This window comes from Dipodomys spectabilis, unplaced genomic scaffold (genome assembly GCF_019054845.1).
Source record: "Dipodomys spectabilis isolate Male_0828 unplaced genomic scaffold, ASM1905484v1 ptg000304l, whole genome shotgun sequence".
In the NCBI taxonomy this organism is placed as follows: Eukaryota; Metazoa; Chordata; class Mammalia; order Rodentia; family Heteromyidae; genus Dipodomys; species Dipodomys spectabilis.
Window position 1 is genome coordinate 1,681,921 of NW_024870981.1, and position 11,836 is coordinate 1,693,756.

Sequence of the window (11,836 nt, forward strand, 5' to 3'; positions counted from 1 at the left end):
CAGCAACTTCATGACATCCAAATCTGAGTGGTCGCTGACTGCAGAGGGAAACAGCCTCCGGTAGACCCTAGGGCTCACAGAGTTTCAATCTCCCCTGGCTCACGGAGTTTATTTTCTGGTCAGATAAGAAGAAACTGTCCAAGGGCTAGGGAGGTATAGGGTGAGGGAGTGGCAAGACCGGGGTGGCAAGGGATAAGCAGGAAGATGAAGAGGGAGGACAATCCCAGATCCAGTGTGTCAGGTCATTGGACCCATGACTTCAACTGACAACATAGACCATCAGTGATAGAATCTTCAACCCAGCCACATGGCTATTAAAAGTCCTGGCACTCTGGGTTCACGGTTGACAAACTGTCTGTCATCCACTGCAGGATGCCTGTGCAGTACATCCTTGGGGACTGGGACTTTTGCTGGCTCAATCTGAAGATGACACCCCCAGTGTTCATTCCTCAACCAGAGACAGAGGTAAGTGTGCCACTGGAACAGGACACCCAGGGAATGAGGGCAAGAGTCAGACCCGTGTTGCTCTGAGACTTCCTCTAGGGGACTTTGGGCCCTGTGACTGCTTTTCTGAGAGGTAGAGGTAGGTCTCCTTGCTGGCTCAGCCTTTAGTCTAGATGGCAGATGTGGGATTTAAAGAGGGCGGACTGAAGGTCGAGGCTGGTGAGAAAACCAGAGGCACTGCGCTCTGAGCAGGGTTGTTTCTTTGAGGATACTCAAACCCAGGAATATTACTGAGATGGATCAGCCCTTTTCTCCTCCCTGAGAGAGAGGGACCTAGAGCCCTCCAGTCTGCATCCCTTGGCTGAGAAATTCATTCATTCCCATATCCTTTGTTTGGATAACTAGATCTCACCTGACTGCCCACTGTCAAGGCAGGACAGTGAGAGATCTTGAGTCCTTGATTAGGTCACGGGATCCACAGTATGAGATTGTGCTTGAATGTCCTGAGTTGGTGCATGGTCAGTCCCATCTAAGACTGCCATGACCTAGGACATAGAATCTAGCGAATCCGATCATGATGAGGTCTATTCTGTGAGTCTTGAGTATTATGTGTGAGCTTTGAGCTCCCGTGTGCTCACCTGCTTCCCTTTTTTGAGTGGGTCTATGCTAGAAAAAGCTTAAAACTGGGGCTTGTTTCATGCTCAAAGCTAGCACTCTACCATTTGAGCCACAGCTCCACTTGCAAGGTTTTTGGGTGTTTAATTGAAGATAAAGCCAGGCGCTGGTAGCTCACACCTGTAATCCTAGCTACTCAGGAGGCTGAGATCTGAGGATCGCGGTTCAAAGCCAGCCTGGGCAGGAGAGACCGTGAGACTCCTATCTCCAATAAACCACCAGAAAACCGGAAGTGGCGCTGTAGCTCAAGTGGTAGAGCGCTTGCCTTGAGCCGAAGAGCTGAGGGACAGTGTCCAGGCCCAGAGTTCAAGCCCCACGACCGACAAAAAAAAAAAAAAAAGAGTTCTGAATGACTATGCTGCCAAGGGTTGCATCCAACTGCAGTCCTCAGATCTCAGTCTCCTGAGGGGATAGGATGACAGGCATAGAAAAGCATCTTTGGCCAGGTTCCAGTGGCTCATGGCTATCATTCTAAGTACTCAGGAACTGAATCTTAGGATCAGGGTAAAAGCCAGTTTGGGGAGGAAAGACCCTCAGACTCTTTTCTCCAATACAGCACCAGAAAACCGGAAGTGGTGCTGTGGCTCAAGTAGTACAGTGCTGAACTTGAGCTGAAGAGCTCAAGCACACAGACCCAGAGTTCAAGCCCCACAACCAACAAAAAGAAAGAAAGTAAAACATCTTTGCCTGCAAAGGATGGTGGAGGTGTGTTTGTGTATGTGTCTGTGTGTGTGTGGGGGGTGTGGTGGTAGACATTTAGCGCCCTGCTCAGTCATCATTTTAGATGGATAGACCCTAACTCTTAGTTCACGGCAGCCGATTCTTGACCACAGGTGAAGTTCTGGGTTGGATGTCAACCATCGGACCGCAGTCTCCTCATGGGACAGTTGTGAGTAAATAAGAGACTAATACAGAGGGATCTCTGGAGCAGGGCCAGGCACAGAGGGAGCAGGTGTCAGATACAGTTCTCAATAATTCTGTGAGCATATGACAGGAAGATGCTAGGAAAGGGCTCAGATGGGGTCTGTTATTAATCCTGCAACAGGTGTGGGATTATGAAACAAAACATGGCTGTCTTTCATCATTACCCTGTCCCCATGAGGAAGGGATCCTTCATTCTATTCATTTTTCCAGCTGGGGAAAATGAGTCATAGAGAAGCCAGGTGACCTGCTCATGACCTCCAGCTGACAGGAATCTTGGCCTGATATCTCTGCCATGCTTCCTAGGACAGTGGGTGTTATTCAGTCCATTTCTTGTAGTGGGAAGTCCACTTCTTCTCATTTGTGGGGATTGAATTCTGGGCCTGGCTGCTATCCCTGAGCTCCTCAGAACAAGGCTAATACTCTACCCCCTGATCCACAGTATCACTTCCGGTTTTCTGTTGCTTCTTCGAGGATAAGAGTCTCACAGACATTCCTCCCGAGCCAGCTATGAACCAAGATCTTCACATCTCAGTCTCCTGTGTAGGTAGGATTATAGGTTTGAGCCACTGGCACCTGGCTTAAGTGTAATTCTGAACCTCTGTCGCTCTCTCTCTCTGTCTCTGTCTCTGTCTCTCTCTCTCCCTCTCTCTCAGGAATTGGTTGAATGAGTGCTGGAGGAGGTGGCCCAGCATTCCCATGTGGCTGGAACCCAAGGTGGCCCTCTCATTCTGGAGGTAGGCTGTGGGTCAGGAGCTGTTTTGCTCAACCTGTTGAAGCAGCTTCATGAGGTAAGCCCCTCTGTTCCCTGGATAGACCGTGACGGTTATTCATTGTCCATCCCATGAGTCCTTCCCCACATCCCTCTGCTACACCGTTGAAGGAAAGTGGATGAGAAGGTGTCACCTTGTCCCCCTGCCCAGCACAATCCCGGGCCTCTGACCTATACTCCCATCTATCTGACAAGACCCTGGCTATAAGACAATAAATACACTCTGTGTGTACTACCCTTTGCTGGGGAGTGTCGTTTTGGTTAAGGGGTCGGGGTTCAGAGGAAAGACCCCAGACCTGACACCTCCTGGGGGGACATTTGTTCTTGTGACAGAGCCAAGTCATTGCTGTGGATAAGGAAGAAGCCTCCATCGGACTGACCCAGAACAATGCTCAAAGATAGGTAGGCTGTTGAAGTATCAAACCCAGTCATGTCTGCTTCCTACTCCCAACAAGGAGGTCTAGTGTGGGTGGCCTGGCCCTAGGCCTAAGGGATTATAAATGGATGGTGGCGGTCAGGAGCTCATGGCTCTCATCCATCATCCTGGCTCTTTGGAAGGCTGAGGTCTGATGGTTGTGACTCAGAGCAGCCCGGGAAGGAAAGTCCAGGAGATTCTTATCTCCCATAAACCAACTCCCTCCCCAAACCCACACACAAAATACCCAGATGTGGTGCTGTGGCTCAAGTGGTAGAGCCTCAGCCTTGAACAAAAGAAGCTCAGGGATAACACCCAGGCCCTGAATCCAAGCCCTAGGACTAACACAATCATAAAATAAATGAATAGTGTACATCTTTCTATCTGACTACCAAGAAAGATGTATTCAGTTTTCTCACTGGTACATGTAGCCAAAGATAAGGGGCTCCCTTTCATGTTCCCCTAACTCTCTCCTTCTCTCCTTTATCTGTCCAGGCTTTATCTGTTGCAGGACAGAATTGGGATCATCCCCCTGGATGTAACCTTAGGTACTCTCCCTCATCCACCTCCCTTGGGGTCAGGATTCTGGATGCACTCCCTGCTGGGAGGATGAGGCATCACAGAAGAGGGTAGGTATCACCAACACTCACACACATACATACACACAAACACCCCTAAGCCAACTCAGACTGGCCTTTTCCAAAGACCCTTTATCTCCTTGGATTAACTGACCTAGGAGAAGAATTTGATCCCCTGTAACTGATTATTTTAACTTGGGCTTGCTAGTTCACAGGAGATAAACGGAAGCAAACAAAAACCAAAAAGCCTTTGGTGCCCATCACCTCTGGCTCAGGGTCAAGCCTGACATACTGGTGACTTGGGAGGCAAAGATCTGAGGATCAAAGATCCTCAGCCATGAGCTGGAAAGCCAGAGAGACTCCTCTCTCCATGGAACCACCAAAAAGCCAGAAGTAGAGCTGTGGCTCAAGTGGTAGAGCACCAGCCTTGAGCAATAAAACTTAGAGAGACAGCTCCCAGATCCTCAGTTCAAGCCCACAAAAAGAAATGGCCCTGTCATGTTGCCCACAGATTGCTCCAGGCCCCTCTCACGGAGTGTGATACAACACCTGCCCCTGGGTGGTGTATCAGGGCCTTGAGAAATCTGGTGGTGGAATCCAGGCCTTCCCCTTCGTGCATTCTCAACCCACACTGGCTGGAGGGCAGAGCCTGACAAGACTGGCAGCCTGCACAGCGGAGAGGCTCCAGCTTTTCCAAGGTGATTGGAAAGGGCTTCTTGGAAACAGCACTTGAAAAGGGGGTCTTGCTTAACAAGGAGAATCTGAAGGAAGCACAGAGAACAAAGGTGCTACAGATGATGGACAACATAGCAGAGCGTGTTCATTTTCAGCCAGGGCTGCTGGTGAGAGACTTGGTATAGATGTGCGAGACTGTCCCAAGACAGGCCTGAGGGGTCACAGAAGAACAGCTATCTAGGGCTGGGATTGCGTCCTAGAGGTAGAGGGCTCACCTAGCACACAGGAAAGCATGGGTTCGATTCCTCGGTCCTGCATACACAGAAAAAGCTGGAAGTGGCACCGTGGCTCAGGTGAAAGAGCACTCCCCTGCAGACACAGAAAGTCAGGGACAGTGCCGGGCCATGAGTTCAGGCCCCAGGGCTGTCACCATAAAACAGTTTTCCCAGTGACCTTTGTGACAGGTGGATGGCTATGCCCTGAAGCTCTTAGTAGATCCATCCGTGCTTTGTGTCTACTTTGACAGAGGGGAGCTGGACACTCCTTCTGCCCTGGGCACTCCTAGGCCCAGTTATCAGCAATCCTCCCAATGTCTTCCACCGGGACATGGAGCAGCTGGCCCCAGAAGTGCTCAGGTATCAGTTGGGTGGGGCATGGGGACATAGGGCAAGCCCCAGAACTCCTAGTGGGTCTGATCCACCCTGGAAGACCAGGCAATCTGGAGGAGGCAGATGGGAGCTTAGAGGGGGTTAGTGATGGGGAGCGGGCCCTTTAATCCCCATGGTCCCACCCAGATTCTAGCCTCCCTTTGCTTTCCCTGAAGGAGGTAGAGGGGCGTCTAGGTGGTAGTGTCTAGAGAAGGACTAGGTGGAAATTCTGAAGGACTAGACACCTTAAGCCATGAGCCGGTGGCTCACATCTGTCATCCCACACCTGTCATCCTGGCCACTTGGGAGGCTGAGATCCAGAGGATCTCATTTTCCATCCAAACAGGAAACTACCTCCAGAGCCTCATCTCCAATCTCTAACTGGAAGTGGCACTGTGGCTCAAATGGTAGAGCACTGGCCTTGAGGAAAATTAGACATCAGGGACAGTATCCAAGCCTTGAGTTCAAGTGCCTCAACCAAAACGAAAAACAAAAAACCAAACGAGAAAGAAACATACCCCTTCCTTGCTTGCAAGAGATGGTGAAGTAGTAGGGTTGCAAATAAAAACAACATTAAGATACTACCTCACCCCAGTTAGAATGGCAAAAATCAAGAACTCTAATAACAACAGATGCTGGAGGGGATGTGGACAGAAGGGAAACTTACTGCATTGTTGGTGGGAGTGTAAACTTGTTCAACCACTTTGGAAAGTAGTATGGAGGCTCTTCAAAAGACACCACATAGAGCGCCCTTATAACCCAGCAATCCCACTTTTGGGCATTTACCCAAATGTTTACAAACAAGACCACACTAAAGCTACCAGCACGACTATGTTTATTGCAGCACTATTTACTATAGCTAAGATATGGAACCAACCCAGATGCCCCTCAGTAGATGAGTGGATCAAGAAAATGTGGTATATATACACAATGGAATTCTATGCCTCCATCAGAAAGAATGACATTGCCCCATTTGTTAGGAAATGGAAAGACTTGCAAAAAATTATATTAAGTGAAGTAAGCCAAGCCCAAAGATACTTAGGTACCATGGTTTCCTTTATTTGCAATATTTAGTATATATATGAGTCAAGCAGAAAAGGTTAGATAAGGTAATGTTAGGAAAATGAACCCTAAGGTATATATTTAAATGTTTTATTCTTTCATGCATTTGTTTCCAATGCATTTATAAGATTATTGCTTTGTTGCTTTGTATGTCCCTCCCCCACAGTACAACCCCTGCTTTCACTGTATTTAATTATGGTATAATTTGTGGAGGGGAAGGGGAAAAACAAGTCGTTTAAATAAGGATACAGGCTGACCCTTGCATCAATAAGAAGTACAAGTTGTCATATCAAAAACGAACTTTACAACTTTGTGGGGGGGGGAGGTTTGGTTGGGGGGTGGAGGGAAGCTGGGAAAGGATGGGAAGGGGAAACAAAGGAGGAGGCTACAATGCTTGGTAAGAAATGTACTCCTTATCTTGCCCATGTAATTGTAACGCCTCTTTACAGTATTTTCACAATAAAAAAAGAAAGAAAAGAGCTGAAGAAAAAAAAAAAGTTGGGTGTAGCCGGGCTCTGCCAGTGGCTCACAACTGTCATCCAAGTTATTCAGGAGGCTGATATCTAAGGATCATGGTTCAAAGCCAGCGTGGGCAGGAAAGTGTGTGAGACTTTATCTCCAATGAACCACCAGAAAATTGGATGTGGTGCTGTGGCTCCAGTGGTAGAGCACACAACTTCATCTGAAGAGCTAAGGGCCTGCTGGCAAGCCCAAAGTTCAAACCCCATAACCTACAACCAAACAAAAGGTAGCTGAATTTTCTGCATAACAGTGTGTACAGTAGAAATGCCATGATGTGTTGTGAACCATTTCAGACATGTGAGAGGCTCTGAGGTTTGTCTACAGTTGGTCAGAAGATGGTAGCGCCATCATCTCTGGGGTGGAATATTCAGGGTGCTCAGGGACTGCTGAGGGTTTGGGCTACCAGTGTGTGTGTGTGTGTGTTTGTGTGTCTTTTGTTTGTGTGTGTCTGTATCTGTGTGTTTGGATGTAGAAGACCTGGGCCTTGAACTCAGGGTCTACGTGAAGTTCCTATGCTTCTGTGCTCAAAGCTAGAGCTCTAACACTTGAGCTATTTGGTGGTTCATTTGAGATAAGAGCCTCACAGACATTTCTGTACTGGCTGGCTTTGACCTCAGCCTCCTGAGTAGCTGGGATGACAGGTGTGAGACACCAGTGCCATATTTGTATGTGTGTGTGTATGTGTGTGTGTGTGTGTCCCTCATCTTTCTCTGTCCCCTTCCTGGGTGCCTGTCTGCCTCTTTCTGACCTCGGATGGTGCCCCTCCTCCACACCGACCTTGCCTTTAGCCTCCTATCAGGGTCTACAATGAGTGCTAAATTGCCAGAGACCTGAGTTCAAGCTTTTCTTTGGGGCCCAAGTCCAGCTGTCCAAATCTTTTGCTGCCTGCAGGGGATTCTGGGTCAGCCGGGCCATCTGCAATAAAGTCTTGCCTGTCTCTGGGTAGGGAACTCAGACATGGGATGTCCTGCCCTTTTCCTCAGCTAGACCTCTGGCTGCATGTCCCTCTCAGCAGGCCGGCAGTGAGTGGGGGAAGGGGGTTGCCAGTGGCTCTGGCCAACTCCAGCTTGATAGCGGACTGAAGGCTGCCCAAGCAAGGAGGATTCCGGGCTACATTGGAGGTGAGGCCAAGGTGGCTTGGAAGTGTCTGGTGGTGTCTAGGAAATGTCAACGTACTTTATCACAGGCAAGTCTATCTTCCAGCCCCAGCTGGGCCTCTCCAATCCTAGAGAATTCTGGATGCCCAGAATACAGAGGCACAGACTTTAGATTCCAGGGCCAGGGAATTGGGGGAGGAGAGACTGGTATGGCCAATACCTGAATGTTCTGGGGCATTAGCCTTGACCTGGGTATGCCCCCCTTGTATACATTCACTTCTTAACCCAGACCTGGCCAGAAACAGGCCACTTCTGTGGATGTTGTAGAAGTGGCAGGAGTGGAAGTGAGATCTAGGATGACCAACATCTGGATTTATGGCCTGAGGGCGGGGTGCATGGGTGGGGGGGTGGAGGGGAAGGTGCCTAGGCACTGAGCTTCCTTTGCTCAAATCTAACACTCTACCACTTGAACCACAGCTCACATTTCATCTTTTTTAGTAGTTTAGTGGAGATAAGAGTCTCACGAACTTTTCTTCCTGGGCTGGCTTCAAGCTGCCATCTCAAGAGCTCAGCCTCTTGAGTAGCTACGATTGCTGGTATGAGCCACTGGCACCTGCTAAGGATGTTAGTGTGTGTGTGTTTACTAGGGCTTGAACTCAGAGCCTAGGTGGTATCCTTTAGCTTGTTTGCTCAAGGTTGGTGCTGTAGCACTTGTACTCCAGTAGCTCTGCTTCCCAGTATTTTGGTGATTCATTGGAGATAAGAGTCTGCCCACCCAGGCTAGCTTTGAATCTTGATTCATCCCCATGTGTCAGCCTTGAGTAGCTAGGATTATAGGCATGAGCCACTGGCATCCAGCTGCAAGGATGTCTCTTCATACTGTCTTCTGTTCTAACAGCTGTCTACTTGCCCTGGCCTAGATCTCTGATCTCCACATCAGCTCCCAAAAGCCCTTAACTGTGTGGAGAACATAAAGCTCAAACCTGTCAAGTATCCTATTTCTATGTCCTTAGGGGAGGGTATGTTTCCTCTGAAGCCTGGAGGAGTAGGCGGAGGGGGAGGAAGGTTAGCTGTAGCTAGGTGCTAGGCTGGGAGAGAGGTACACTGTCTTAGCCAAGAAGGACAGTGTGGCCAGATGTTAATAGCTCATGCTCTCATGTTCCTAGCTCCTCAGGAGGCTGAGACCTAAGGTTTGGCATTCAGAGGCAGCCTAGCTGTCTTTTCTTTTTTTTTTTTTTCTGGTATCAGTGGGACTTTTTTTTGTGAAAATACTGTACAGAGGGGTTACAATTACACGGGCAACATAATGAGTACATTTCTTATCACCAGCTCACTTTTCTAAAGTATATGAGACTCTCCTTTGCCAATAACCACCTGAAAGTTGGAAGAAAAGCTGTGGCTCAAGTGGTAGAGTTGCTAGCCTTGAATGAAAAAAGTGAGGGACAGAGTCTGTGTCCTGAGTTCAAGCCCTAGCACCAAGATGAACCCATGCACCCACCCCCCTACCCTCCCCACACACACACAGGTAGGTGGTAATGATGAGCTGAGCTAGAACTGGAGGCAATCGAGAGGCACAATCATAGTACACTCTCGACACATAAGTTATTTCTCCCCAACTCCTTCTTGGGCTGAGGGTTCTGGGTGATGGCAGTAAGTTCCATGGAACCTGCACCTCCATCCATGCATAAGGTACAGGACCAAGGGAAGAACATGATGGATGCTCGTTTATACTCGGTGCATGATTGCAGACCTTCATCTGCCGCTGAACATTGGTGAGGAAAGCAGTGCTCTCAGCCCTGGGACTCCTGGCATAGCCACTGCTACAAGCAGCAGCCAGCCAGCTGTGGATTCCTGAGCCTACGAATCTTTCATGAACCCAACTCAACACCCACTCAAGGTGTGCCTGACAAATTTGCCCCAGTGAGTAGGCATTACATGCTGTGCCATCTTGCAGCTCTTGCCCCTCCTGGCCCAGAAACCTGGTCTGAAATATTGATTTACTGCTCAGATCCACACTGCACCCATGACAGATGCCATTCTGATGACCTGGCTGATGACCTCAGTGCCCCAAAACTAGACCCTTCTCTGATACTTTGGCCCGCTCTGTAGCAAAAGTCTCCCAAAGAGGCTGCTTTCAAGACTTGTAGGACACCTAGATATTGGGAGACCCTTAGCAGTCCACTGGAAATTACTCTGCCTAGAGCCACAGAGTGAGGTTCACGCAGGCCAGGTGGGGCTTGAACTCTGGGCTTGGGCTCTGTCCCTTCAGCTCTTCAACTGACCACTTGAGCCACAGTACCACTTCCCGTTTTCCTGTGGTTCATTGGAGATCAGAGTCTCCTGGACTTTGCTGCTCAGGTTGGCTTTGAACGACGATCCTCAGATCTAAGCCTCCTGAGGAGCTAGGAGGATAGGCATGAGCCACCAGCACCCAACTGATTTGGACTTTCACTACAGTGGACTAGGAACTCCTGAAAGCTTTTCTTTATTTTTTATGTGGCAGTACTGGGGCTTGAACTTAGGGTCTGGGCTCCGGTCTCTTTAACTTTTGCCTCAAGGTTGGCACTCTACCACATGAGCCACAGCTCCATTTCTGGCTTTTGGTAGTTCATTGGCAAGAAGAGTCTCACTAACTTTCCTCCCCTGAGCTGGCTTTGACCCACGACTTCTGATCTCAGTCTTTTCAGTAGCTAGGATTTACATGGGTTGAGCCACCAGTGGCACTGGGCTAGAAGCTTTCCTTAAGCATGTGTTCTTCCCTGCATTTGCCCTGAGTCCTCCATGCAAAGGAGGCCTGAGGGTCAGGAGCTGTGAAAAATAGGCTTCCAGCCACAGGAAATGGCTGGGGTCCATGGTGAAAAGCCAAGCTAATCTTCCCCCTGGGCCCCATTCTGGGACCTCCACCCTCTGCCCTCCCTGTGGCTCAAGTACAAGCCTTGACCCAGCCTTGAGTGTATTACCGGACTTGTGTGAAGCCACAGAACCTTCATTCCACCCACACCACCTATTCTACACCACACCTCAAGAAACTTTGTGCATGTTGTACCTTCTGCCTGAGGCTCTCTATCTTGTTCCACATCTTAGAACTCCTGCGGAATTTTGGCACTGGTTATATCACCTCCAGGAGGAAGTTTTTCCTTCCCTTCTCCCTCTTTTTTTTAATATTGAGTTGCTAGAGATGGAACTTGTGCAGGCTGACTGGCAAATGCTCTAGCTTGGTGTGTGTGTGTGTGTGTGTGTGAGTGTGTGTGTGTGTGTGAGTGTGTGTGTGTGTGTGTGTGAGTGTGTGTGTGTGTGTGTGAGTGTGTGTGTGTGTGTGAGTGTGTGTGTGTGTGTGTGTGAGTGTGTGTGTGTGTGTGTGTGTGTGTGCGTGTGTGTGTGTGTGTTTGCCAGTCCTAGGGTTTGAATTCATGACCTGGATGCTATCCCTGAGGTTTTGTGCTCAAGGCTAGCACTCTATTACTTGAACCACAGCTCTACTTCTGACTTTTGGAGTGTTTAATAGGAGAAAAGTGTCTCATATAGACTTTCCTGCCTGCAATTGTGATCCTCACATCTCAGTCTCCTGAGTAGCTAAGGTTACAGGTGTGAGACACCAGCAACTGTCTTCTACCCTATCTCTTACCTCTAACCTTGGCCCTCCTATGAGTACCAGAAGAATATGTCTCAGCAGGCTCACTTTTTTGCCAGTCTTGGAGCTTGAACTCAGAGTCTGGGCATGTTCCTGAGTTTCTTTTGGTCAAGGCTAGCACTCTTATCACTTAAGCCACAGTGCCACTTTTGGCTTTTTCTGTTTCTGTGATCCTGAGGAATCAAACCCAGACCTTTGTGTGTGCTAGGTAAGTACTCTACCACTAAGCCACATTTGTAGCCCAAGGCTCACTTCTGACAGGAACTATGAGGGTGGGATTTATTGGCTTACCCCTTTTGGTGCAGAAATTGCTGGCTATTTCATATATTTGCTAAGATTTGGGACCAACCTGTGACTCGACAATGAGGAATGGTGAATGAGTAATAGACACCAGGCC

At 48.9% G+C, this 11,836-nt stretch overlaps 1 long non-coding RNA gene across 1 annotated transcript; it reads left to right on the forward strand.

Annotated features, from left to right (window-relative positions):
- The first annotated feature begins 3,176 nt into the window (after nucleotides 1-3,176).
- Nucleotides 3,177-5,217, forward strand: LOC122127589. The gene is made up of 3 exons (XR_006151206.1): nucleotides 3,177-3,214; nucleotides 3,723-3,856; nucleotides 5,007-5,217. It is a non-coding gene; the product is annotated as an uncharacterized LOC122127589 (long non-coding RNA).
- The last annotated feature ends 6,619 nt before the right edge of the window (nucleotides 5,218-11,836 follow it).